General features: G+C 41.4%; 2 long non-coding RNA genes across 2 annotated transcripts; both read left to right on the forward strand.

Moving 5' to 3' along the window:
• Positions 1-1,850: 1,850 nt before the first annotated feature.
• LOC140035967 (uncharacterized) lies at positions 1,851-4,318 on the forward strand. Its single transcript, XR_011839862.1, has 3 exons — positions 1,851-1,978; positions 3,334-3,394; positions 4,118-4,318. It is a non-coding gene; the product is annotated as an uncharacterized lncRNA (long non-coding RNA).
• Positions 4,319-8,396: 4,078 nt separating this feature from the next.
• Positions 8,397-10,864, forward strand: LOC140035968 (uncharacterized). Its single transcript, XR_011839863.1, has 3 exons — positions 8,397-8,524; positions 9,880-9,940; positions 10,664-10,864. It is a non-coding gene; the product is annotated as an uncharacterized lncRNA (long non-coding RNA).
• Positions 10,865-27,411: the final 16,547 nt, after the last annotated feature.

A 27,411-nucleotide genomic window follows, 5' to 3' on the forward strand; every position in this document is an offset into this window, starting at 1 on the left:
TTACATGCCTTTGACTCAATCTTGTTACGATTGCTACAGATGTCATCCAATGCAAAACCCACGTGCTAAGTTGGAAAATAACCCTTGTCGAACCTTGAATCTCACAAACTATGTTCAATGTGTGCTGAACTTGATCGTTTGTGGTCACGAGGTAAGGGTCCTCAAAGTGGTGTGAAGTGTATCCCATGAAATCGAACTCCGGCCAGAACACACTTGCAAGGTCCCATGGCGGATTTGTTGATGTTGGAGCTTCATGTGTACTAAGAGCAAGGCGAAAATCACAATGGTCATTGAGGTACTTGTTCTTTAAACGAACCCTTGGTACACAACCATCCCCAAAATGTGGAGTGTTCCCTTCAAGATGAGCTCGAATCAACTCCCTTTTGGTGTGGACTGATTTGAGTTGACATTGTTCCATGAATGGATACCAACGGGGTTTAACTCTTGGAGGCTTGCAAAGCCTATAATTGATTTTGGAATGGAACGCACTAAGAACAGCTCAACTTCCCTTTGCCTGATCTGTATAAAAGAAGAAACACTAAACAAAGCAAAGGTAAGTTCGTTAGGAAAATAATAGGCCTTCACCGGGTTGTTCAAGATCAGCCCACTATCTCTCTTTTCTTCCTTGTTACCACCCATCTCATCAGATTTTTCCATCTCTTTTTTTCTGGTTCAAAAGCTGACCCTTTCATCTCGTTGCTTTCAACTCCCTCGGGTTTACCTCTTCAGGCACAATTCCCTCATCTAGCCTTTTCTCCATTCTATAACGCTCAAGCTCATTTTCATGTATGATAGATCAATACAAAGCTGGTCATAAGTAAGTGATACAAGTACAAAACGACGACTATTAAATAAGAAGGCATACTTGTTAGTATGTCCGTCATATTTAACTTCTCGCCTCGACATCCATGCTTTGCCCAACAACACAGGTGTCACTTGAATTGGGACTACATCACACAACACCTCGTCCACATATTTGCCGATTTGAATAGGTACAAGTGTGTGCTTAGTGTAACACCCCGAATATTAGGAGATTGTTTGTAAAGAAGATATTAAAGAGTATTTCTTCAGGTTTGATTTAAAACCTTATTTTATTTTAAAAGACTAGAAACCCTAAATGTTTAATCAAAAACCCTAGTTTACTTGTGACTAACCGGTTTTATTAAATGTCTCACATTTTAATAGAAACCCTAATTTTAATTTCTGAAATTGTAAAACCCTCACGTTTTCTTAAAAATGCGCTTTTATTTGGAAATTATTATTTATTAAAGCTCTACTATCTAATTATTCCATAATAAGTGCAAATGAATCTAGAAAGTAGGGTTTTACTCTTTGTTTTCAAGATTTGAGCAAATTAGGGTTTTAGCGATTTTTCCGCCGGATGAATTTTCGGTACTGGCCAAGGATTAATTTGATGATTAAAAGTGACTTTTAAGTGAGAAATAATATGTGAATAGGAGCAATTATATAAGGTTAGTGAATGGGAAGTAAAAACCCTGGTACGGGTGTTTTTAAGAAAAACAGCGCGAACCGGCGGGTCCCGCGCACTACCGATTGAACGCACCACTGGACCACCACTTTCTTACCACATGAGCTCATTGATATTTGAGCAAAATATCTTCTTAATTTCCAGCTAAGTCTGACCAAAATTAGAGGCTAAAATAACAAGGATAGGAAAGAGAAAAATGAAAGGTGGTGGTGGCGACACTCCCTAGAGTTTCTTGGCCAAGTGATTAACTAACCTTATTAAACCAATTTTCTGGACTTTCCCCTTCATTTCTCCTGCTGCTGGTCGACCAAAAGAGAGAGAGAAAGGGAGAGCAAAAGAAAAAATTTCTTTCTTCTTGAATCTTAGCCAAACCAAGTGAGAAAATCCAATTTTAAACCGATTAAAGTGGAGGTTGTGAGTTGGGAAGCTTGAGGAACTAAGAAATTTCTAAGGGGGTGAAGAATCACTCTTCCAAGACTTGCTTTTGAGGTATAAACATCTGATCATGATCCTTGTTGCTTTAATCTTGCTTTAAGATGTTTTTTTTAGCTTAAGTTTTGGCTTGATTTCATGATTATCCAAGTGGTTGTGATGAATTTTGGGATGAATAAGCAAGCTAGGGTTTCAGAGTTTCTGCCTAAACTTGTTGTGTGGTTGTAAATGTTGTAAATAAGGTTATATAAAGTTGTTTGGTAGTGATTAGAACAAGAAATTTGAGAAAATTCCATTAAATACCAAAAATTCCAGAATCTGGAAAATTTTCCCCAACTTTCTGTCCGGTTTTGTAACCCTATATTAGAGGCCGAATTGGCCTTAGGTCAAAACATGAAAGTTGTAGAGAATGGTATTTTATAGGTTCCTGTAAAATTTCAGCTCAATCGGAGCAACGTACCATGTGAAAAGACGAAAATACCCTTGCTGTTTTAGGTTACCTTCCAGAATGCCGCGTGGACAGTTCAGTCTATTTGATGGTATTTATTCGCTGTAATACGTTCATTTTTGGTCTTGGCCCAAAACATGAAAGTTTTAGTGCCCTGTCTTAGCTTTCTAATGCCTCAAAGAACACCTTAATCGGACCTTGGTAACCTGAGATATGACCATTCCAGTGCAGTGTGGTTAAATAGCCGACTAGTTGGGTTTTGGTTCTGCAAATTGAGGATTTGACTAGGTTGCATTGGAAACTGGATTAAGTGATCTTCATGAACATTGTAGCCCTGAGTCTTAGCTTCGAAACGGCATAAGTTTCGCCTCAATCCAATAAGCGTAGCCTCGGATGTGTTATTTCCGCAACCATACGTCAAATCTGTCTTTTGCTAGGTTACATTTCCACCCTTATTATCACTTTGATTTTTGTTCTTATGTTGTGTTGAGCCTATGGAATGGCTAATGAACTGAAATTATATTTGTGGATGATGTTGGGTTGGATTGTGTAAGGATTGAAGCCAAAATGGCTGGAAAATTTGGTAAACACAAAGGGCATGCTGCCCGAATTTACACTCGAGGACTAGGAAACTATACTTGTAACGTGAGTATGGGTTAAGTGATTATCACTCGAACTAGCGAGGACCTTGATGCTTTGTTATCAAGGGTTATATGTTAGGACTTGGCCGAACTTGTACCCTTGAGAAATGAAATCATGATTGCTCGGAGTATATTTTCCTTGTACTTTCGACTCGCATGGCATTTTCAAGTAAAAATGTTACAAAGTTTTACTGTTTAAAAAGCGAGCAAGTGTTTCACGACTACTCTCCAAGTGAATTTCAATTTCTTGATCTTTATTGACGAAACGTCTAAGTTTCGAATTCTAGACATGTTTCAAAGTTCTCAAACTGAGTTTATCGCAGATTTGGACTCCGAACCCAGAGTATAACCTGAAAGTGACCAGTAAAGGCACTATATCTTGTGGTGAGTGCTTTCAAATACTGAATTGCACTAGATACTTGAACTTGATACGTGACCAATATGAGTACATGTTATATACGTGAATTGACAGGGCAAGAGTGTACTTTATCGCACTTGCTCTTACGTGATATACTTGTTTATTGATTGCAATTGACTTGATATACTTGATGTGCGCACTTCCTGGAATTCCAGAAACCCTGTGGCGAGTTACTCTAGTCGAGCCGGCAAGGGCTTGGTCGATTGGGTAACGAACCCTGGGTCTCTTGTTTTGTCGAGTGGAGTGATACCTCCTCGGCTAATCGGTATACTCGAGTATTACCACCCATGTTTATTGAGGATTTTGGGCCCAGTAGGGGGTGTGAATGGTGGACGGAGAGTCGTGTAAGTGGTGCTCTACTGGATTGGTTCCTTTACTTGAAAGTTGACGGAGTGTCAACTACTACGTGATCAAGCTCCTGATGATGAATGGAAGTTGGCTCCTGAGGGCCATCCGTATCCTTATGCTTTGGATTGATTATTGCTTATTGGATTATTGTTGATTTTGAAAAACTTTTACACTCGATCTTTTTGAGATTTCTACTTGACGTGTTATTGCTCACATTTATGAACTCTTCATGCTCCTTACTTTGCTATATCGAAAACTTGTACTTATAAATAATGGTCAATTTGCTATTTGGAACCTCACTGGGCTTTTAGCTCATACCACGTTATTTGTTTTCCTTACAGGGGTACGAGCGAGGCGTGAGATATGTAAAGACTAGCGTAGTCTAGTTGTTTGACTTTTGACTTTTGACTTGTACTCGCGCTATTCCTCGAATGGAACATTTTGTATTTGGATTGTATACGTTTTGAACTAGTTTAAGTATATCGAGACTTTGTACCCTGATCTCTATCAATGTAAATTATAAGCTTGAATTGTGGATGTTATTTATGGTCCATAGATGTGTGCACGTGATTTGAGTGAGTGAGTCCTGGCGAGAGCTGGGCAGGCGGTCCGCCAAACCCTTTGGTACGCCTCAGGGGGAGGTGGGGTCGTCACACTTAGTAACCCAAACAACACCACGAGTACTCATCAACTTGTACAGTTGAAGATGATCAATGGTTGGAAGATTTAATTTCTCAACCATGATAGCACTTGCAAGGATGACTTCACAACTCCCATCAATGGGCAAGCTACAAATTTTATCTTTGACACCGTAACGAGTATAAAACCAACCAAGCAACTGAGATTTGACGAGGTCCAATTGCTCATCTACACCGCGTAATGCCACTTCTTTGACTCCCTTAGGATCAGGAAGACAATGTTGTGGGCTAGCTTTTACGCGTCTTGTATTCGCCATGACGTATGAGGGAACCTGCAAAAAGTTAGCAACAAAATCGAAGATGTTGGCTTTCACGCTCCCTTACGTGTATCCACTCGCACTCGTGTATATGGATGTCACTCTAATTGACTTACCAAATACTTTTACCTGTTGGGTTCTGTAGTTGAGAAAGGCCGCTCAAGTCCAATAATTGTCACCACTTTTGCCATAAGAGTAACCAAGAAGGTAAGACACAAATGTGGGTGCAAAATGAAGTGGGAATGGACGAATTTGGAAGGCCAATAGTGGCGGACAGAAATGGAAGTGCACCAATGGGAACATAAAAGATAGAAACCCTAGCTTCCTAAAATGTGGGAGTGGGTAGTGTTCCTAAAATGTAGGAGAGAATGTAGGAGAGTAGCCAAGTGAAAACAAAGGAGTTATCCAAGTGTTTTACTTAGTTTCCTAAATGAATTTGGAAATTAAGTAAACAACTTGGATGAAGCAAGCAATACTCGGACAGGTTTGAAACAAAGAAACCCTAGTGCAAATGAAACCCGAGTAGAAACCCTAGCCGCCGCCCCACTTGTTTTCTTGTTGCTCAAGTGATGACTAACGACCAAGACAGATTTGGGAACACAACCTTTCGGCAAATTTTGGACAGAAATTGTCGACAAACTAGACACAAACACAAAAGGGATAACACACCAACAGATTTTGTGTTCGGATAAACAGTAACGTGAACAGTGTCGGTGAACAGTAACGGTGAACAGTGTCATTTTTTTCTTCTTTTTTTTTTTAACAAGGCAGCGGACAAAATTAAAAAATCCTTCGACGCAACTACGAAAAACAAGGTTATAACGAAAGATACCTTCAGCTAAGCTCTGAAGCAAACAGATACGGTCCTCGATCAACTCGTTTCGAGACACGTAACACGCTTGCCCAAGGATCTAGTGAGGTTGTCCAGCGCTTGGATTGTGGAACCTAAAACCAAAACGGACGACACGAATTGATTAAAGGTGGTAGAACGGCGACTCCAATTGAGGTGAATACTCTAGTGGATAGGTCGGTAGAACAATCAAGGACAATACGCAAGATTGCTCAAGAACCCTTGCCAAGCAAGTTAAGGTTCGAATGCTCTCAATAAGTCGAAGAGAAACAAATCAGAATTTTATTATCAAAATTGTGCACCCGTTAATCATACAAAGTGAGCCTTTATATAGGCTAAGGGGCTAATAAAACCCTAAGAAACTAGACAAGGAAGGTCGGCCACTCCTTGGACAAGGTGGGCCGGGCCATGACTCAAATAAACTAATCTAATCCAACTCTAAGCAATTGAATCTAACACTAAGGCCCAGGGCTTAGTCGACCAAACCTTCATGGGGGGCTTGGATCATCATGTAGATAACTTGATTATCACCTTCCAAGCCTTCAATATCCCGATGGACTCCTTGTTGGTTTTGAACATTTCACACAAGAGCTTGAAGGGACTCCTTGAAGCGCTTGGCCCGTGCACGTGTGATTGGGCCCAATGGAACTCGAACTGGATCATTACTTGGGCTAAGGTCCGTGCACACATCAGTCCCCTCCACTTGAGAAGGATTTGTCCTCAAATCTGGATACAAATGGATGATACTACAAGCGTTGGTAGTATGAAGCCCAAATCTAATGCCACCACATATTGGCCCTCATACTATGATTCGGTGCTCATGTCTCTTGGTTAATTTGAAAATGCTCACAACCAGCCAAGAAAAACTCATGGCTTTACTCCAATGGCTCCTCTTGTTTGTATAATTCCCCTCCTCTTGAAAGCAATTTGCCCACAAATTGAAGCACGAATGGTGACAAGACGAGTTACATGCCTTTGACTCAATCTTGTTACGATTGCTACAGATGTCATCCAATGCAAAACCCACGTGCTAAGTTGGAAAATAACCCTTGTCGAACCTTGAATCTCACAAACTATGTTCAATGTGTGCTGAACTTGATCGTTTGTGGTCACGAGGTAAGGGTCCTCAAAGTGGTGTGAAGTGTATCCCATGAAATCGAACTCCGGCCAGAACACACTTGCAAGGTCCCATGGCGGATTTGTTGATGTTGGAGCTTCATGTGTACTAAGAGCAAGGCGAAAATCACAATGGTCATTGAGGTACTTGTTCTTTAAACGAACCCTTGGTACACAACCATCCCCAAAATGTGGAGTGTTCCCTTCAAGATGAGCTCGAATCAACTCCCTTTTGGTGTGGACTGATTTGAGTTGACATTGTTCCATGAATGGATACCAACGGGGTTTAACTCTTGGAGGCTTGCAAAGCCTATAATTGATTTTGGAATGGAACGCACTAAGAACAGCTCAACTTCCCTTTGCCTGATCTGTATAAAAGAAGAAACACTAAACAAAGCAAAGGTAAGTTCGTTAGGAAAATAATAGGCCTTCACCGGGTTGTTCAAGATCAGCCCACTATCTCTCTTTTCTTCCTTGTTACCACCCATCTCATCAGATTTTTCCATCTCTTTTTTTCTGGTTCAAAAGCTGACCCTTTCATCTCGTTGCTTTCAACTCCCTCGGGTTTACCTCTTCAGGCACAATTCCCTCATCTAGCCTTTTCTCCATTCTATAACGCTCAAGCTCATTTTCATGTATGATAGATCAATACAAAGCTGGTCATAAGTAAGTGATACAAGTACAAAACGACGACTATTAAATAAGAAGGCATACTTGTTAGTATGTCCGTCATATTTAACTTCTCGCCTCGACATCCATGCTTTGCCCAACAACACAGGTGTCACTTGAATTGGGACTACATCACACAACACCTCGTCCACATATTTGCCGATTTGAATAGGTACAAGTGTGTGCTTAGTGTAACACCCCGAATATTAGGAGATTGTTTGTAAAGAAGATATTAAAGAGTATTTCTTCAGGTTTGATTTAAAACCTTATTTTATTTTAAAAGACTAGAAACCCTAAATGTTTAATCAAAAACCCTAGTTTACTTGTGACTAACCGGTTTTATTAAATGTCTCACATTTTAATAGAAACCCTAATTTTAATTTCTGAAATTGTAAAACCCTCACGTTTTCTTAAAAATGCGCTTTTATTTGGAAATTATTATTTATTAAAGCTCTACTATCTAATTATTCCATAATAAGTGCAAATGAATCTAGAAAGTAGGGTTTTACTCTTTGTTTTCAAGATTTGAGCAAATTAGGGTTTTAGCGATTTTTCCGCCGGATGAATTTTCGGTACTGGCCAAGGATTAATTTGATGATTAAAAGTGACTTTTAAGTGAGAAATAATATGTGAATAGGAGCAATTATATAAGGTTAGTGAATGGGAAGTAAAAACCCTGGTACGGGTGTTTTTAAGAAAAACAGCGCGAACCGGCGGGTCCCGCGCACTACCGATTGAACGCACCACTGGACCACCACTTTCTTACCACATGAGCTCATTGATATTTGAGCAAAATATCTTCTTAATTTCCAGCTAAGTCTGACCAAAATTAGAGGCTAAAATAACAAGGATAGGAAAGAGAAAAATGAAAGGTGGTGGTGGCGACACTCCCTAGAGTTTCTTGGCCAAGTGATTAACTAACCTTATTAAACCAATTTTCTGGACTTTCCCCTTCATTTCTCCTGCTGCTGGTCGACCAAAAGAGAGAGAGAAAGGGAGAGCAAAAGAAAAAATTTCTTTCTTCTTGAATCTTAGCCAAACCAAGTGAGAAAATCCAATTTTAAACCGATTAAAGTGGAGGTTGTGAGTTGGGAAGCTTGAGGAACTAAGAAATTTCTAAGGGGGTGAAGAATCACTCTTCCAAGACTTGCTTTTGAGGTATAAACATCTGATCATGATCCTTGTTGCTTTAATCTTGCTTTAAGATGTTTTTTTTAGCTTAAGTTTTGGCTTGATTTCATGATTATCCAAGTGGTTGTGATGAATTTTGGGATGAATAAGCAAGCTAGGGTTTCAGAGTTTCTGCCTAAACTTGTTGTGTGGTTGTAAATGTTGTAAATAAGGTTATATAAAGTTGTTTGGTAGTGATTAGAACAAGAAATTTGAGAAAATTCCATTAAATACCAAAAATTCCAGAATCTGGAAAATTTTCCCCAACTTTCTGTCCGGTTTTGTAACCCTATATTAGAGGCCGAATTGGCCTTAGGTCAAAACATGAAAGTTGTAGAGAATGGTATTTTATAGGTTCCTGTAAAATTTCAGCTCAATCGGAGCAACGTACCATGTGAAAAGACGAAAATACCCTTGCTGTTTTAGGTTACCTTCCAGAATGCCGCGTGGACAGTTCAGTCTATTTGATGGTATTTATTCGCTGTAATACGTTCATTTTTGGTCTTGGCCCAAAACATGAAAGTTTTAGTGCCCTGTCTTAGCTTTCTAATGCCTCAAAGAACACCTTAATCGGACCTTGGTAACCTGAGATATGACCATTCCAGTGCAGTGTGGTTAAATAGCCGACTAGTTGGGTTTTGGTTCTGCAAATTGAGGATTTGACTAGGTTGCATTGGAAACTGGATTAAGTGATCTTCATGAACATTGTAGCCCTGAGTCTTAGCTTCGAAACGGCATAAGTTTCGCCTCAATCCAATAAGCGTAGCCTCGGATGTGTTATTTCCGCAACCATACGTCAAATCTGTCTTTTGCTAGGTTACATTTCCACCCTTATTATCACTTTGATTTTTGTTCTTATGTTGTGTTGAGCCTATGGAATGGCTAATGAACTGAAATTATATTTGTGGATGATGTTGGGTTGGATTGTGTAAGGATTGAAGCCAAAATGGCTGGAAAATTTGGTAAACACAAAGGGCATGCTGCCCGAATTTACACTCGAGGACTAGGAAACTATACTTGTAACGTGAGTATGGGTTAAGTGATTATCACTCGAACTAGCGAGGACCTTGATGCTTTGTTATCAAGGGTTATATGTTAGGACTTGGCCGAACTTGTACCCTTGAGAAATGAAATCATGATTGCTCGGAGTATATTTTCCTTGTACTTTCGACTCGCATGGCATTTTCAAGTAAAAATGTTACAAAGTTTTACTGTTTAAAAAGCGAGCAAGTGTTTCACGACTACTCTCCAAGTGAATTTCAATTTCTTGATCTTTATTGACGAAACGTCTAAGTTTCGAATTCTAGACATGTTTCAAAGTTCTCAAACTGAGTTTATCGCAGATTTGGACTCCGAACCCAGAGTATAACCTGAAAGTGACCAGTAAAGGCACTATATCTTGTGGTGAGTGCTTTCAAATACTGAATTGCACTAGATACTTGAACTTGATACGTGACCAATATGAGTACATGTTATATACGTGAATTGACAGGGCAAGAGTGTACTTTATCGCACTTGCTCTTACGTGATATACTTGTTTATTGATTGCAATTGACTTGATATACTTGATGTGCGCACTTCCTGGAATTCCAGAAACCCTGTGGCGAGTTACTCTAGTCGAGCCGGCAAGGGCTTGGTCGATTGGGTAACGAACCCTGGGTCTCTTGTTTTGTCGAGTGGAGTGATACCTCCTCGGCTAATCGGTATACTCGAGTATTACCACCCATGTTTATTGAGGATTTTGGGCCCAGTAGGGGGTGTGAATGGTGGACGGAGAGTCGTGTAAGTGGTGCTCTACTGGATTGGTTCCTTTACTTGAAAGTTGACGGAGTGTCAACTACTACGTGATCAAGCTCCTGATGATGAATGGAAGTTGGCTCCTGAGGGCCATCCGTATCCTTATGCTTTGGATTGATTATTGCTTATTGGATTATTGTTGATTTTGAAAAACTTTTACACTCGATCTTTTTGAGATTTCTACTTGACGTGTTATTGCTCACATTTATGAACTCTTCATGCTCCTTACTTTGCTATATCGAAAACTTGTACTTATAAATAATGGTCAATTTGCTATTTGGAACCTCACTGGGCTTTTAGCTCATACCACGTTATTTGTTTTCCTTACAGGGGTACGAGCGAGGCGTGAGATATGTAAAGACTAGCGTAGTCTAGTTGTTTGACTTTTGACTTTTGACTTGTACTCGCGCTATTCCTCGAATGGAACATTTTGTATTTGGATTGTATACGTTTTGAACTAGTTTAAGTATATCGAGACTTTGTACCCTGATCTCTATCAATGTAAATTATAAGCTTGAATTGTGGATGTTATTTATGGTCCATAGATGTGTGCACGTGATTTGAGTGAGTGAGTCCTGGCGAGAGCTGGGCAGGCGGTCCGCCAAACCCTTTGGTACGCCTCAGGGGGAGGTGGGGTCGTCACACTTAGTAACCCAAACAACACCACGAGTACTCATCAACTTGTACAGTTGAAGATGATCAATGGTTGGAAGATTTAATTTCTCAACCATGATAGCACTTGCAAGGATGACTTCACAACTCCCATCAATGGGCAAGCTACAAATTTTATCTTTGACACCGTAACGAGTATAAAACCAACCAAGCAACTGAGATTTGACGAGGTCCAATTGCTCATCTACACCGCGTAATGCCACTTCTTTGACTCCCTTAGGATCAGGAAGACAATGTTGTGGGCTAGCTTTTACGCGTCTTGTATTCGCCATGACGTATGAGGGAACCTGCAAAAAGTTAGCAACAAAATCGAAGATGTTGGCTTTCACGCTCCCTTACGTGTATCCACTCGCACTCGTGTATATGGATGTCACTCTAATTGACTTACCAAATACTTTTACCTGTTGGGTTCTGTAGTTGAGAAAGGCCGCTCAAGTCCAATAATTGTCACCACTTTTGCCATAAGAGTAACCAAGAAGGTAAGACACAAATGTGGGTGCAAAATGAAGTGGGAATGGACGAATTTGGAAGGCCAATAGTGGCGGACAGAAATGGAAGTGCACCAATGGGAACATAAAAGATAGAAACCCTAGCTTCCTAAAATGTGGGAGTGGGTAGTGTTCCTAAAATGTAGGAGAGAATGTAGGAGAGTAGCCAAGTGAAAACAAAGGAGTTATCCAAGTGTTTTACTTAGTTTCCTAAATGAATTTGGAAATTAAGTAAACAACTTGGATGAAGCAAGCAATACTCGGACAGGTTTGAAACAAAGAAACCCTAGTGCAAATGAAACCCGAGTAGAAACCCTAGCCGCCGCCCCACTTGTTTTCTTGTTGCTCAAGTGATGACTAACGACCAAGACAGATTTGGGAACACAACCTTTCGGCAAATTTTGGACAGAAATTATCGACAAACTAGACACAAACACAAAAGGGATAACACACCAACAGATTTTGTGTTCGGATAAACAGTAACGTGAACAGTGTCGGTGAACAGTAACGGTGAACAGTGTCATTTTTTTCTTCTTTTTTTTTTTAACAAGGCAGCGGACAAAATTAAAAAATCCTTCGACGCAACTACGAAAAACAAGGTTATAACGAAAGATACCTTCAGCTAAGCTCTGAAGCAAACAGATACGGTCCTCGATCAACTCGTTTCGAGACACGTAACACGCTTGCCCAAGGATCTAGTGAGGTTGTCCAGCGCTTGGATTGTGGAACCTAAAACCAAAACGGACGACACGAATTGATTGAAGGTGGTAGAACGGCGACTCCAATTGAGGTGAATACTCTAGTGGATAGGTCGGTAGAACAATCAAGGACAATACGCAAGATTGCTCAAGAACCCTTGCCAAGCAAGTTAAGGTTCGAATGCTCTCAATAAGTCGAAGAGAAACAAATCAGAATATTATTATCAAAATTGTGCACCCGTTAATCATACAAAGTGAGCCTTTATATAGGCTAAGGGGCTAATAAAACCCTAAGAAACTAGACAAGGAAGGTCGGCCACTCCTTGGACAAGGTGGGCCGGGCCATGACTCAAATAAACTAATCTAATCCAACTCTAAGCAATTGAATCTAAAACTAAGGCCCAGGGCTTAGTCGACGAAACCTTCATGGGGGGCTTGGATCATCATGTAGACAACTTGATTATCACCTTCCAAGCCTTCAATATCCCGATGGACTCCTTGTTGGTTTTGAACATTTCACACAAGAGCTTGAAGGGACTCCTTGAAGCGCTTGGCCCGTGCACGTGTTACTGGGCCCAATGGAACTCGAACTGGATCATTACTTGGGCTAAGGTCCGTGCACACATCAGTCCCCTCCACTTGAGAAGGATTTGTCCTCAAATCTGGATAGAAATGGATGATACTACAAGCGTTGGTAGTATGAAGCCCAAATCTAATGCCACCACATATTGGCCCTCATACTATGATTCGGTGCTCATGTCTCTTGGTTAGTTTGAAAATGCTAAAAACCAGCCAAGAAAAACTCATGGCTTTACTCCAATGGCTCCTCTTGTTTGTATAATTCCCCTCCTCTTGAAAGCAATTTGCCCACAAATTGAAGCACGAATGGTGACAAGACGAGTTACATGCCTTTGACTCAATCTTGTTACGATTGCTACAGATGTCATCCAATGCAAAACCCACGTGCTAATTTGGAAAATAACCCTTGTCGAACATTGAATCTCACAAACTATTTTCAATGTGTGCTCAACTTGATCGTTTGTGGTCACGAGGTAAGGGTCCTCATAGTGGTGTGAAGTGTATCCCATGAAATCGAACTCCGGCCAGAACACACTTGCAAGGTCCCATGGCGGATTTGTTGATGTTGGAGCTTCATGTGTACTAAGAGCAAGGCGAAAATCACAATGGTCATTGAGGTACTTGTTCTTTAAACGAACCCTTGGTACACAACCATCCCCAAAATGTGGAGTGTTCCCTTCAAGATGAGCTCGAATCAACTCCCTTTTGGTGTGGACTGATTTGAGTTGACATTGTTCCATGAATGGATACCAACGGGGTTTAACTCTTGGAGGCTTGCAAAGCCTATAATTGATTTTGGAATGGAACGCACTAAGAACAGCTCAACTTCCTTTTGCCTGATCTGTATAAAAGAAGAAACACTAAACAAAGCAAAGGTAAGTTCGTTAGGAAAATAATAGGCCTTCACCGGGTTGTTCAAGATCAGCCCACTATCTTTCTTTTCCTCCTTGTTACCACCCATCTAATCAGATTTTTCCATCTCTTTTTTTCTGGTTCAACAGCTGACCCTTTCATCTCGTTGCTTTCAACTCCCTCGGGTTTTGCCTCTTCAGGCACAATTCCCTCATCTAGCCTTTTCTCCATTCTATAACGCTCAAGCTCATTTTCATGTATGATAGATCAATACAAAGCTGGTCATAAGTAAGTGATACAAGTACAAAACGACGACTATTAAATAAGAAGGCATACTTGTTAGTATGTCCGTCATATTTAACTTCTCGCCTCGACATCCATGCTTTGCCCAACAACACAGGTGTCACTTGAATTGGGACTACATCACACAACACCTCGTCCACATATTTGCCGATTTGAATAGGTACAAGTGTGTGCTTAGTAACCCAAACAACACCACGAGTACTCATCAACTTGTACAGTTGAAGATGATCAATGGTTGGAAGATTTAATTTCTCAACCATGATAGCACTTGCAAGGATGACTTCACAACTCCCATCGATGGGCAAGCTACAAATTTTATCTTTGACACCGTAACTAGTATAAAACCAACCAAGCAACTGAGATTTGACGAGGTCCAATTGCTCATCTACACCGCGTAATGCCACTACTTTGACTCCCTTAGGATCAGGAAGACAATGTTGTGGGCTAGCTTTTATGCGTTTGTATTCGCCATGACGTATGAGGGAACCTGCAAAAAGTTAGCAACAAAACCGAAGATGTTGGCTTTCACGCTCCCTTACGTGTATCCACTCGCACTCGTGTATATGGATGTCACTCTAATTGACTTACCAAATACTTTTACCTGTTGGGTTCTGTAGTTGAGAAAGGCCGCTCAAGTCCAATAATTGTCACCACTTTTGCCATAAGAGTAACCAAGAAGGTAAGACACAAATGTGGGTGCAAAATGAAGTGGGAATGGACGAATTTGGAAGGCCAATAGTGGCGGACAGAAATGGAAGTGCACCAATGGGAACATAAAAGATAGAAACCCTAGCTTCCTAAAATGTAGGAGTGGGTAGTGTTCCTAAAATGTAGGAGAGAAAGTAGGAGAGTAGCCAAGTGAAAACAAAGGAGTTATCCAAGTGTTTTCCTTAGTTTCCTAAATGAATTTGGAAATTAAGTAAACAACTTGGATGAAGCAAGCAATACTCGGACAGATTTGAAACAAAGAAACCCTAGTGCAAATGAAACCCTAGCCGCAAGTAGAAACCCTAGCCGCCGGCCCACTTGTTTTCTTGTTGCTCAAGTGATGACTAACGACCAAGACAGATTTGGGAACACAACCTTTCGGCAAATTTTGGGCAGAAATTATCGACAAACTAGACACAAACACAAAAGGGATAACACACCAACAGGTTTTGTGTTCGGATAAACAGTAACGTGAACAGTAACGGTGACAGTGTCATTTTTTTCTTCTTTTTTTTTTTAACAAGGCAGCGGACAAAACACAAAAATCCTTCGACGCAACTACGAAAAACAAGGTTATAACGAAAGATACCTTCAGCTAAGCTCTGAAGCCAACAGATACGGTCCTCGATCAACTCGTTTCGAGACACGTAACACGCATGCCCAAGGATCTAGTGAGGTTGTCCAACGCTTGGATTGTGGAACCTAAAACCAAAACGGACGACACGAATTGATTGAAGGTGGTAGAACGGCGACTCCAATTGAGGTGAATACTCTAGTGGATAGGTCGGTAGAACAATCAAGGACAACACGCAAGATTGCTCAAGAACCCTTGCCAAGCAAGTTAAGGTTCGAATGCTCTCAATAAGTCGAAGAGAAACAAATCAGAATTTTATTATCAAAATTGTGCACCCGTTAATCATACAAAGTGAGCCTTTATATAGGCTAAGGGGCTAATAAAACCCTAAGAAACTAGACAGGGAAGGTCGGCCACTCCTTGGACAAGGTGGGCCGGGCCATGACTCAAATAAACTAATCTAATCCAACTCTAAGCAATGGAATCTGACACTAAGGCCCAGGGCTTAGTCGACCAAACCTTCATGGGCTCTCTTCGTGGGGGGCTTGGATCATTATGTAGACAACTTGATTATCACCTTCCAAGCCTTCAATATCCCGATGGACTCCTTGTTGGCTTTGAACATTTCACACAAGAGCTTGAAGGGACTCCTTGAAGCGCTTGGTCCGTGCACGTGTGACTGGGCCCAATGGAACTCGAACTGGATCATTACTTGGGCTAAGGTCCGTGCACACATCAGTCCCCTCCACTTGAGAAGGATTTGTCCTCAAATCTGGATAGAAATGGATGATACTACAAGCGTTGGTAGCATGAAGCCCAAATCTAATGCCACCACATATTGGCCCTCATACTATGATTCGGTGCTCATGTCTCTTGGTTAGTTTGAAAATGCTCACAACCAGCCAAGAAAAACTTATGGCTTTACTCCAATGGCTCCTCTTGTTTGTATAATTCCCCTCCTCTTGAAAGCAATTTGCCCACAAATTGAAGCACGAATGGTGACAAGACGAGTTACATGCCTTTGACTCAATCTTGTTACGATTGCTACAGATGTCAACCAATGCAAAACCCACGTGCTAAGTTGGAAAATAACCCTTGTCGAACCTTGAATCTCACAAACTATCTTCAATGTGTGCTCAACTTGATCGTTTGGGGTCACGAGGTAAGGGTCTTCAAAGTGGTGTGAAGTGTATCCCATGAAATCGAACTCCGGCCAGAACACACTTGCAAGGTCCCATGGCGGATTTGGTGATGTTGGAGCTTCATGTTTACTAAGAGCAAGACGAAAATCACAATGGTCATTGATGTGCTTGTTCTTTAAACGAACCCTTGGTACACAACCATCCCCAAAATGTGGAGTGTTCCCTTCAAGATGAGCTCGAATCAACTCCCTTTTGGTGTGGACTGATTTGAGTTGACATTGTTCCATGAATGGATACCAACGGGGTTTAACTCTTGGAGGCTTGCAAAGCCTATAATTGATTTTGGAATGGAACGCACTAAGAACAGCTCAACTTCCCTTTGCCTGATATGTATAAAAGAAGAAACACAAAACAAAGCAAAGATAAGTTCGTTAGGAAAATAATAGGCCTTCACCGGGTTGTTCAAGATCAGCCCACTTTCTCTCTTTTCTTCCTTTTTACCACCCATCTCATCAGATTTTTCCATCTCTTTTTCTAGTTCAACAGCTGACCCTTTCATCTCGTTGCTTTCAACTCATCTAGCCTCGGGTTTTACCATTCCCTCATCTAGCCTTTTCTCCATTCTATAACGCTCAAGCTCATTTTCATGTATGCTAGATCAATACAAAACTGGTCATAAGTAAGTGATACAAGTACAAAACGACGACTATTAAATAAGAAGGCAAACTTATTTGTATGTCCGTCATATTTAACTTCTCGCCTCGACATCCATGCTTTGCCCAACAACACAGGTGTCACTTGAATTGGGACTACATCACACAACACCTCGTCCACATATTTGTCGATTTGAATAGGTACAAGTGTGTGCTTAGTAACCCAAACAACACCACGAGTACTCATCAACTTGTACAGTTGAAGATGATCAATGGTTGGAAGATTTAATTTCTCAACCATGATAGCACTTGCAAGGATGACTTCACAACTCCCATCAACGGGCAAGCTACAAATTTTATCTTTGACACCGCAACGAGTATAAAACCAACCAAGCAACTGAGATTTGACAAGGTCCAATTGCTCATCTACACCGCGTAATGCCACTTCTTTGACCCTCTTAGGATCAGGAAGACAATGTTGTGGGCTAGCTTTTATGCGTCTTGTATTCGCCATGACGTATGAGGGAACCTGCAAAAAGTTAGCAACGAAACCGAAGATGTTGCCTTTCACGCTCCCTTAAGTGTATCCACTTGCATTCGTGTATATGTATGTCACTCTAATTGACTTACCAAATACTTTTACCTGTTGGGTTCAGTAGTTGAGAAAGGCCGCTCAAGTCCAATAATTGTCACCACTTTTGCCATAAGAGTAACCAAGAAGGTAAGACACAAATGTGGGTGCAAAATGAAGTGGGAATGGACGAATTTGGAAGGCCAATAGTGGCGGACAGAAATGGAAGTGCACCAATGGGAACATAAAAGATAGAAACCCTAGCTTCCTAAAATGTAGGAGTGGGTAGTGTTCCTAAAATGTAGGAGAGAATGTAGGAGAGTAGCCAAGTGAAAACAAAGGAGTTATCCAAGTGTTTTCCTTAGTTTCCTAAATGAATTTGGAAATTAAGTAAACAACTTGGATGAAGCAAGCAATACTCGGACAGATTTGAAACAAAGAAACCCTAGTGCAAATGAAACCCTAGCCGCAAGTAGAAACCCTAGCCGCCGGCCCACTTGTTTTCTTGTTGCTCAAGTGATGACTAACGACCAAGACAGATTTGGGAACACAACCTTTCGGCAAATTTTGGGCAGAAATTATCGACAAACTAGACACAAACACAAAAGGGATAACACACCAACAGGTTTTGTGTTCGGATAAACAGTAACGTGAACAATGTCGATGAACAGTAACGGTGACAGTGTCATTTTTTTCTTCTTTTTTTTTTAAACAAGGCAGCGGACAAAACACAAAAATCCTTCGACGCAACTACGAAAAACAAGGTTATAACGAAAGATACCTTCAGCTAAGCTCTGAAGCCAACAGATACGGTCCTCGATCAACTCGTTTCGAGACACGTAACACGCTTGCCCAAGGATCTAGTGAGGTTGTCCAACGCTTGGATTGTGGAACCTAAAACCAAAACGGACGACACGAATTGATTGAAGGTGGTAGAACGGCGACTCCAATTGAGGTGAATACTCTAGTGGATAGGTCGGTAGAACAATCAAGGACAACACGCAAGATTGCTCAAGAACCCTTGCCAAGCAAGTTAAGGTTCGAATGCTCTCAATAAGTCGAAGAGAAACAAATCAGAATTTTATTATCAAAATTGTGCACCCGTTAATCATACAAAGTGAGCCTTTATATAGGCTAAGGGGCTAATAAAACCCTAAGAAACTAGACAAGGAAGGTCGGCCACTCCTTGGACAAGGTGGGCCGGGCCATGACTCAAATAAACTAATCTAATCCAACTCTAAGCAATGGAATCCGACACTAAGGCCCAGGGCTTAGTCGACCAAACCTTCATGGGCTCTCTTCGTGGGGGGCTTGGATCATTATGTAGACAACTTGATTATCACCTTCCAAGCCTTCAATATCCCGATGGACTCCTTGTTGGTTTTGAACATTTCACACAAGAGCTTGAAGGGACTCCTTGAAGCGCTTGGTCCGTGCACGTGTGACTGGGCCCAATGGAACTCGAACTGGATCATTACTTGGGCTAAGGTCCGTGCACACATCAGTCCCCTCCACTTGAGAAGGATTTGTCCTCAAATCTGGATAGAAATGGATGATACTACAAGCGTTGGTAGTATGAAGCCCAAATCTAATGCCACCACATATTGGCCCTCATACTATGATTCGGTGCTCATGTCTCTTGGTTAGTTTGAAAATGCTCACAACCAGCCAAGAAAAACTGATGGCTTTACTCCAATGGCTCCTCTTGTTTTTTATAATTCCCCTCCTCTTGAAAGCAATTTGCCCACAAATTGAAGCACGAATGGTGACAAGACGAGTTACATGCCTTTGACTCAATCTTGTTACGATTGCTACAGATGTCAACCAATGCAAAACCCACGTGCTAAGTTGGAAAATAACCCTTGTCGAACCTTGAATCTCACAAACTATCTTCAATGTGTGCTCAACTTGATCGTTTGTGGTCACGAGGTAAGGGTCCTCAAAGTGGTGTGAAGTGTATCCCATGAAATCGAACTCCGGCCAGAACACACTTGCAAGGTCCCATGGCGGATTTGGTGATGTTGGAGCTTCATGTGTACTAAGAGCAAGACGAAAATCACAATGGTCATTGATGTGCTTGTTCTTTAAACGAACCCTTGGTACACAACCATCCCCAAAATGTGGAGTGTTCCCTTCAAGATGAGCTCGAATCAACTCCCTTTTGGTGTGGACTGATTTGAGTTGACATTGTTCCATGAATGGATACCAACGGGGTTTAACTCTTGGAGGCTTGCAAAGCCTATAATTGATTTTGGAATGGAACGCACTAAGAACAGCTCAACTTCCCGTTGCCTGATCTGTATAAAAGAAGAAACACAAAACAAAGCAAAGATAAGTTCGTTAGGAAAATAATAGGCCTTCACCGGGTTGTTCAAGATCAGCCTACTTTCTCTCTTTTCTTCCTTTTTACCACCCATCTCATCAGATTTTTCCATCTCTTTTTTCTAGTTCAACAGCTGACCCTTTCATCTCGTTGCTTTCAACTCATCTAGCCTCGGGTTTTACCATTCCCTCATCTAGCCTTTTCTCCATTCTATAACGCTCAAGCTCATTTTCATGTATGCTAGATCAATACAAAGCTGGTCATAAGTAAGTGATACAAGTACAAAACGACGACTATTAAATAAGAAGGCAAACTTATTTGTATGTCCGTCATATTTAACTTCTCGCCTCGACATCCATGCTTTGCCCAACAACACAGGTGTCACTTGAATTGGGACTACATCACACAACACCTCGTCCACATATTTGCCGATTTGAATAGGTACAAGTGTGTGCTTAGTAACCCAAACAACACCACGAGTACTCATCAACTTGTACAGCTGAAGATGATCAATGGTTGGAAGATTTAATTTCTCAACCATGATAGCACTTGCAAGGATGACTTCACAACTCCCAACAACGGGCAAGCTACAAATTTTATCTTTGACACCGCAACGAGTATAAAACCAACCAAGCAACTGAGATTTGACAAGGTCCAATTGCTCATCTACACCGCGTAATGCCACTTCTTTGACCCTCTTAGGATCAGGAAGACAATGTTGTGGGCTAGCTTTTATGCGTCTTGTATTCGCCATGACGTATGAGGGAACCTGCAAAAAGTTAGCAACGAAACCGAAGATGTTGCCTTTCACGCTCCCTTAAGTGTATCCACTTGCATTCGTGTATATGTATGTCACTCTAATTGACTTACCAAATACTTTTACCTGTTGGGTTCAGTAGTTGAGAAAGGCCGCTCAAGTCCAATAATTGTCACCACTTTTGCCATAAGAGTAACCAAGAAGGTAAGACACAAATGTGGGTGCAAAATGAAGTGGGAATGGACGAATTTGGAAGGCCAATAGTGGCGGACAGAAATGGAAGTGCACCAATGGGAACATAAAAGATAGAAACCCTAGCTTCCTAAAATGTAGGAGTGGGTAGTGTTCCTAAAATGTAGGAGAGAATGTAGGAGAGTAGCCAAGTGAAAACAAAGGAGTTATCCAAGTGTTTTCCTTAGTTTCCTAAATGAATTTGGAAATTAAGTAAACAACTTGGATGAAGCAAGCAATACTCGGACAGATTTGAAACAAAGAAACCCTAGTGCAAATGAAACCCTAGCCGCAAGTAGAAACCCTAGCCGCCGGCCCACTTGTTTTCTTGTTGCTCAAGTGATGACTAACGACCAAGACAGATTTGGGAACACAACCTTTCGGCAAATTTTGGGCAGAAATTATCGACAAACTAGACACAAACACAAAAGGGATAACACACCAACAGGTTTTGTGTTCGGATAAACAGTAACGTGAACAATGTCGATGAACAGTAACGGTGACAGTGTCATTTTTTTCTTCTTTTTTTTTTAAACAAGGCAGCGGACAAAACACAAAAATCCTTCGACGCAACTACGAAAAACAAGGTTATAACGAAAGATACCTTCAGCTAAGCTCTGAAGCCAACAGATACGGTCCTCGATCAACTCGTTTCGAGACACGTAACACGCTTGCCCAAGGATCTAGTGAGGTTGTCCAACGCTTGGATTGTGGAACCTAAAACCAAAACGGACGACACGAATTGATTGAAGGTGGTAGGACGGCGACTCCAATTGAGGTGAATACTCTAGTGGATAGGTCGGTAGAACAATCAAGGACAACACGCAAGATTGCTCAAGAACCCTTGCCAAGCAAGTTAAGGTTCGAATGCTCTCAATAAGTCGAAGAGAAACAAATCAGAATTTTATTATCAAAATTGTGCACCCGTTAATCATACAAAGTGAGCCTTTATATAGGCTAAGGGGCTAATAAAACCCTAAGAAACTAGACAAGGAAGGTCGGCCACTCCTTGGACAAGGTGGGCCGGGCCATGACTCAAATAAACTAATCTAATCCAACTCTAAGCAATGGAATCTGACACTAAGGCCCAGGGCTTAGTCGACCAAACCTTCATGGGCTCTCTTCGTGGGGGGCTTGGATCATTATGTAGACAACTTGATTATCACCTTCCAAGCCTTCAATATCCCGATGGACTCCTTGTTGGTTTTGAACATTTCACACAAGAGCTTGAAGGGACTCCTTGAAGCGCTTGGTCCGTGCACGTGTGACTGGGCCCAATGGAACTCGAACTGGATCATTACTTGGGCTAAGGTCCGTGCACACATCAGTCCCCTCCACTTGAGAAGGATTTGTCCTCAAATCTGGATAGAAATGGATGATACTACAAGCGTTGGTAGTATGAAGCCCAAATCTAATGCCACCACATATTGGCCCTCATACTATGATTCGGTGCTCATGTCTCTTGGTTAGTTTGAAAATGCTCACAACCAGCCAAGAAAAACTGATGGCTTTACTCCAATGGCTCCTCTTGTTTTTTATAATTCCCCTCCTCTTGAAAGCAATTTGCCCACAAATTGAAGCACGAATGGTGACAAGACGAGTTACATGCCTTTGACTCAATCTTGTTACGATTGCTACAGATGTCAACCAATGCAAAACCCACGTGCTAAGTTGGAAAATAACCCTTGTCGAACCTTGAATCTCACAAACTATCTTCAATGTGTGCTCAACTTGATCGTTTGTGGTCACGAGGTAAGGGTCCTCAAAGTGGTGTGAAGTGTATCCCATGAAATCGAACTCCGGCCAGAACACACTTGCAAGGTCCCATGGCGGATTTGGTGATGTTGGAGCTTCATGTGTACTAAGAGCAAGACGAAAATCACAATGGTCATTGATGTGCTTGTTCTTTAAACGAACCCTTGGTACACAACCATCCCCAAAATGTGGAGTGTTCCCTTCAAGATGAGCTCGAATCAACTCCCTTTTGGTGTGGACTGATTTGAGTTGACATTGTTCCATGAATGGATACCAACGGGGTTTAACTCTTGGAGGCTTGCAAAGCCTATAATTGATTTTGGAATGGAACGCACTAAGAACAGCTCAACTTCCCTTTGCCTGATATGTATAAAAGAAGAAACACAAAACAAAGCAAAGATAAGTTCGTTAGGAAAATAATAGGCCTTCACCGGGTTGTTCAAGATCAGCCCACTTTCTCTCTTTTCTTCCTTTTTACCACCCATCTCATCAGATTTTTCCATCTCTTTTTCTAGTTCAACAGCTGACCCTTTCATCTCGTTGCTTTCAACTCATCTAGCCTCGGGTTTTACCATTCCCTCATCTAGCCTTTTCTCCATTCTATAACGCTCAAGCTCATTTTCATGTATGCTAGATCAATACAAAACTGGTCATAAGTAAGTGATACAAGTACAAAACGACGACTATTAAATAAGAAGGCAAACTTATTTGTATGTCCGTCATATTTAACTTCTCGCCTCGACATCCATGCTTTGCCCAACAACACAGGTGTCACTTGAATTGGGACTACATCACACAACACCTCGTCCACATATTTGCCGATTTGAATAGGTACAAGTGTGTGCTTAGTAACCCAAACAACACCACGAGTACTCATCAACTTGTACAGTTGAAGATGATCAATGGTTGGAAGATTTAATTTCTCAACCATGATAGCACTTGCAAGGATGACTTCACAACTCCCAACAACGGGCAAGCTACAAATTTTATCTTTGACACCGCAACGAGTATAAAACCAACCAAGCAACTGAGATTTGACAAGGTCCAATTGCTCATCTACACCGCGTAATGCCACTTCTTTGACCCTCTTAGGATCAGGAAGACAATGTTGTGGGCTAGCTTTTATGCGTCTTGTATTCGCCATGACGTATGAGGGAACCTGCAAAAAGTTAGCAACGAAACCGAAGATGTTGCCTTTCACGCTCCCTTAAGTGTATCCACTTGCATTCGTGTATATGTATGTCACTCTAATTGACTTACCAAATACTTTTACCTGTTGGGTTCAGTAGTTGAGAAAGGCCGCTCAAGTCCAATAATTGTCACCACTTTTGCCATAAGAGTAACCAAGAAGGTAAGACACAAATGTGGGTGCAAAATGAAGTGGGAATGGACGAATTTGGAAGGCCAATAGTGGCGGACAGAAATGGAAGTGCACCAATGGGAACATAAAAGATAGAAACCCTAGCTTCCTAAAATGTAGGAGTGGGTAGTGTTCCTCAAATGTAGGAGAGAATGTAGGAGAGTAGCCAAGTGAAAACAAAGGAGTTATCCAAGTGTTTTCCTTAGTTTCCTAAATGAATTTGGAAATTAAGTAAACAACTTGGATGAAGCAAGCAATACTCGGACAGATTTGAAACAAAGAAACCCTAGTGCAAATGAAACCCTAGCCGCAAGTAGAAACCCTAGCCGCTGCCCCACTTGTTTTCTTGTTGCTCAAGTGATGACTAACGACCAAGACAGATTTGGGAACACAACCTTTCGGCAAATTTTGGACAGAAATTATCGACAAACTAGACACAAACACAAAAGGGATAACACACCAACAGATTTTGTGTTCGGATAAACAATAACGTGAACAGTGTCGGTGAACAGTAACCGTGAACAGTGTCATTTTTTTCTTCTTTTTTTGTTTAACAAGGCAGTGGATAAAACACAAAAACCCTTTAACGCAACTACGAAAAACAAGGATGCAACGAAAGATACCTTCACCTAAGCTCTGAAGCCAACAGATACGGTCCTCGATCAACTCGTTTCGAGACACGTAACACGCTTGCCCAACGATCTAGTGAGGTTGTCCAGCGCTTGGATTGTGGAACCTAAAACCAAAACGGACGACACGAATTGATTGAAGGTGGTAGAACGGCGACTCCAATTGAGGTGAATACTCTAGTGGATAGGTCGGTAGAACAATCAAGGACAACACGCAAGATTGCTCAAGAACCCTTGCCAAGCAAGTTAAGGTTCGAATGCTCTCAATAAGTCGAAGAGAAACAAATCAGAATTTTATTATCAAAATTGTGCACCCGTTAATCATACAAAGTGAGCCTTTATATAGGCTAAGGGGCTAATAAAACCCTAAGAAACTAGACAAGGAAGGTCGGCCACTCCTTGGACAAGGTGGGCCGGGCCATGACTCAAATAAACTAATCTAATCCAACTCTAAGCAATGGAATCTGACACTAAGGCCCAGGGCTTAGTCGACCAAACCTTCATGGGGGGCTTGGATCATCATGTAGACAACTTGATTATCACCTTCCAAGCCTTCAATATCCCGATGGATTCCTTGTTGGTCTTGAACATTTCACACAAGAGCTTGAAGGGGCTCCTTGAAGCGCTTGGCCCGTGCACGTGTGACTGGGCCCAATGGAACTCGAACTGGATCATTACTTGGGCTAAGGTCCGTGCACACATCAGTCCCCTCCACTTGAGAAGGATTTGTCCTCAAATCCGGATAGAAATGGATGATACTACAAGCGTTGGTAGTATGAAGCCCAAATCTAATGCCACCACATATTGGCCCTCATACTATGATTCGGTGCTCATGTCTCTTGGTTAGTTTGAAAATGCTCACAACCAGCCAAGAAAAACTTATGGCTTTACTCCAATGGTCATCTTGTTTGTATAATTCCCCTCCTCTTGAAAGCAATTTGCCCACAAATTGAAGCACGAATGGTCACAAGACGAGTTACATGCCTTTTACTCAATCTTGTTACGATTGCTACAGATTTCATCCAATGCAAAACCCACGTGCTAAGTTGGAAAATAACCCTTGTCGAACCTTGAATCTGTGAACTATCTTCAATGTGTGCTCAACTTGATCGTTTGTTGTCACGAGGTAAGGGTCCTCAAAGTGGTGTGAAGTGTATCCCATGAAATCGAACTCCGGCCAGAACACACTTGCAAGGTCCCATGGCGGATTTGGTGATGTTGGAGCTTCATGTGTACTAAGAGCAAGACGAAAATCACACTGGTCGTTGAGGTACTTGTTCTTTAAACGAACCCTTGGTACACAACCATCCCCAAAATGTGGAGTGTTCCCTTCAAGATAAGCTCGAATCAACTCCCTTTTGGTGTGGACTGATTTGAGTTGACATTGTTCCATGAATGGATACCAACGGGGTTTAACTCTTGGAGGCTTGCAAAGCCTATAATTGATTTTGGAATGGAACGCACTAAGAACAGCTCAACTTCCCTTTGCCTGATCTGTATAAAAGAAGAAACACTAAACAAAGCAAAGGTAAGTTCGTTAGGAAAATAATAGGCCTTCACCGGGTTGTTCAAGATCAGCCCACTTTCTCTCTTTTCTTCCTTTTTACCACCCATCTCATCAGATTTTTCCATCTCTTTTTCTAGTTCAACAGCTGACCCTTTCATCTCGTTGCTTTCAACTCATCTAGCCTCGGGTTTTACCATTCCCTCATCTAGCCTTTTCTCCATTCTATAACGCTCAAGCTCATTTTCATGTATGCTAGATCAATACAAAGCTGGTCATAAGTAAGTGATACAAGCACAAAACGACGACTATTAAATAAGAAGGCAAACTTATTAGTATGTCCGTCATATTTAACTTCTCGCCTCGACATCCATGCTTTGCCCAACAACACAGGTGTCACTTGAATTGGGACTACATCACACAACACCTCGTCCACATATTTGCCGATTTGAATAGGTACAAGTGTGTGCTTAGTAACCCAAACAACACCACGAGTACTCATCAACTTGTACAGTTGAAGATGATCAATGGTTGGAAGATTTAATTTCTCAACCATGATAGCACTTGCAAGGATGACTTCACAACTCCCATCAACGGGCAAGCTACAAATTTTATCTTTGACACCGCAACGAGTATAAAACCAACCAAGCAACTGAGATTTGACAAGGTCCAATTGCTCATCTACACTGCGTAATGCCACTTCTTTGACCCCCTTAGGATCAGGAAGACAATGTTGTGGGCTAGCTTTTATGCGTCTTGTATTCGCCATGACGTATGAGGGAACCTGCAAAAAGTTAGCAACGAAACCGAAGATGTTGCCTTTCACGCTCCCCTACGTGTATCCACTCGCACTCGTGTATATGGATGTCACTCTAATTGACTTACCAAATACTTTTACCTGTTGGGTTCTGTAGTTGAGAAAGGCCGCTCAAGTCCAATAATTGTCACCACTTTTGCCATAAGAGTAACCAAGAAGGTAAGACCCAAATGTGGGTGCAAAATGAAGTGGGAATGGACGAATTTGGAAGGCCAATAGTGGCGGACAGAAATGGAAGTGCACCAATGGGAACATAAAAGATAGAAACCCTAGCTTCCTAAAATGTAGGAATGGGTAGTGTTCCTAAAATGTAGGAGAGAATGTAGGAGAGTAGCCAAGTGAAAACAAAGGAGTTATCCAAGTGCTTTACTTAGTTTCCTAAATGAATTTGGAAATTAAGTAAACAACTTGGATGAAGCAAGCAATACTCGGACAGATTTGAAACAAAGAAACCCTAGTGCA

The sequence above is a fragment of the Coffea arabica genome, chromosome 2c (genome assembly GCF_036785885.1).
Source record: "Coffea arabica cultivar ET-39 chromosome 2c, Coffea Arabica ET-39 HiFi, whole genome shotgun sequence".
Taxonomy (NCBI): domain Eukaryota; kingdom Viridiplantae; phylum Streptophyta; class Magnoliopsida; order Gentianales; family Rubiaceae; genus Coffea; species Coffea arabica.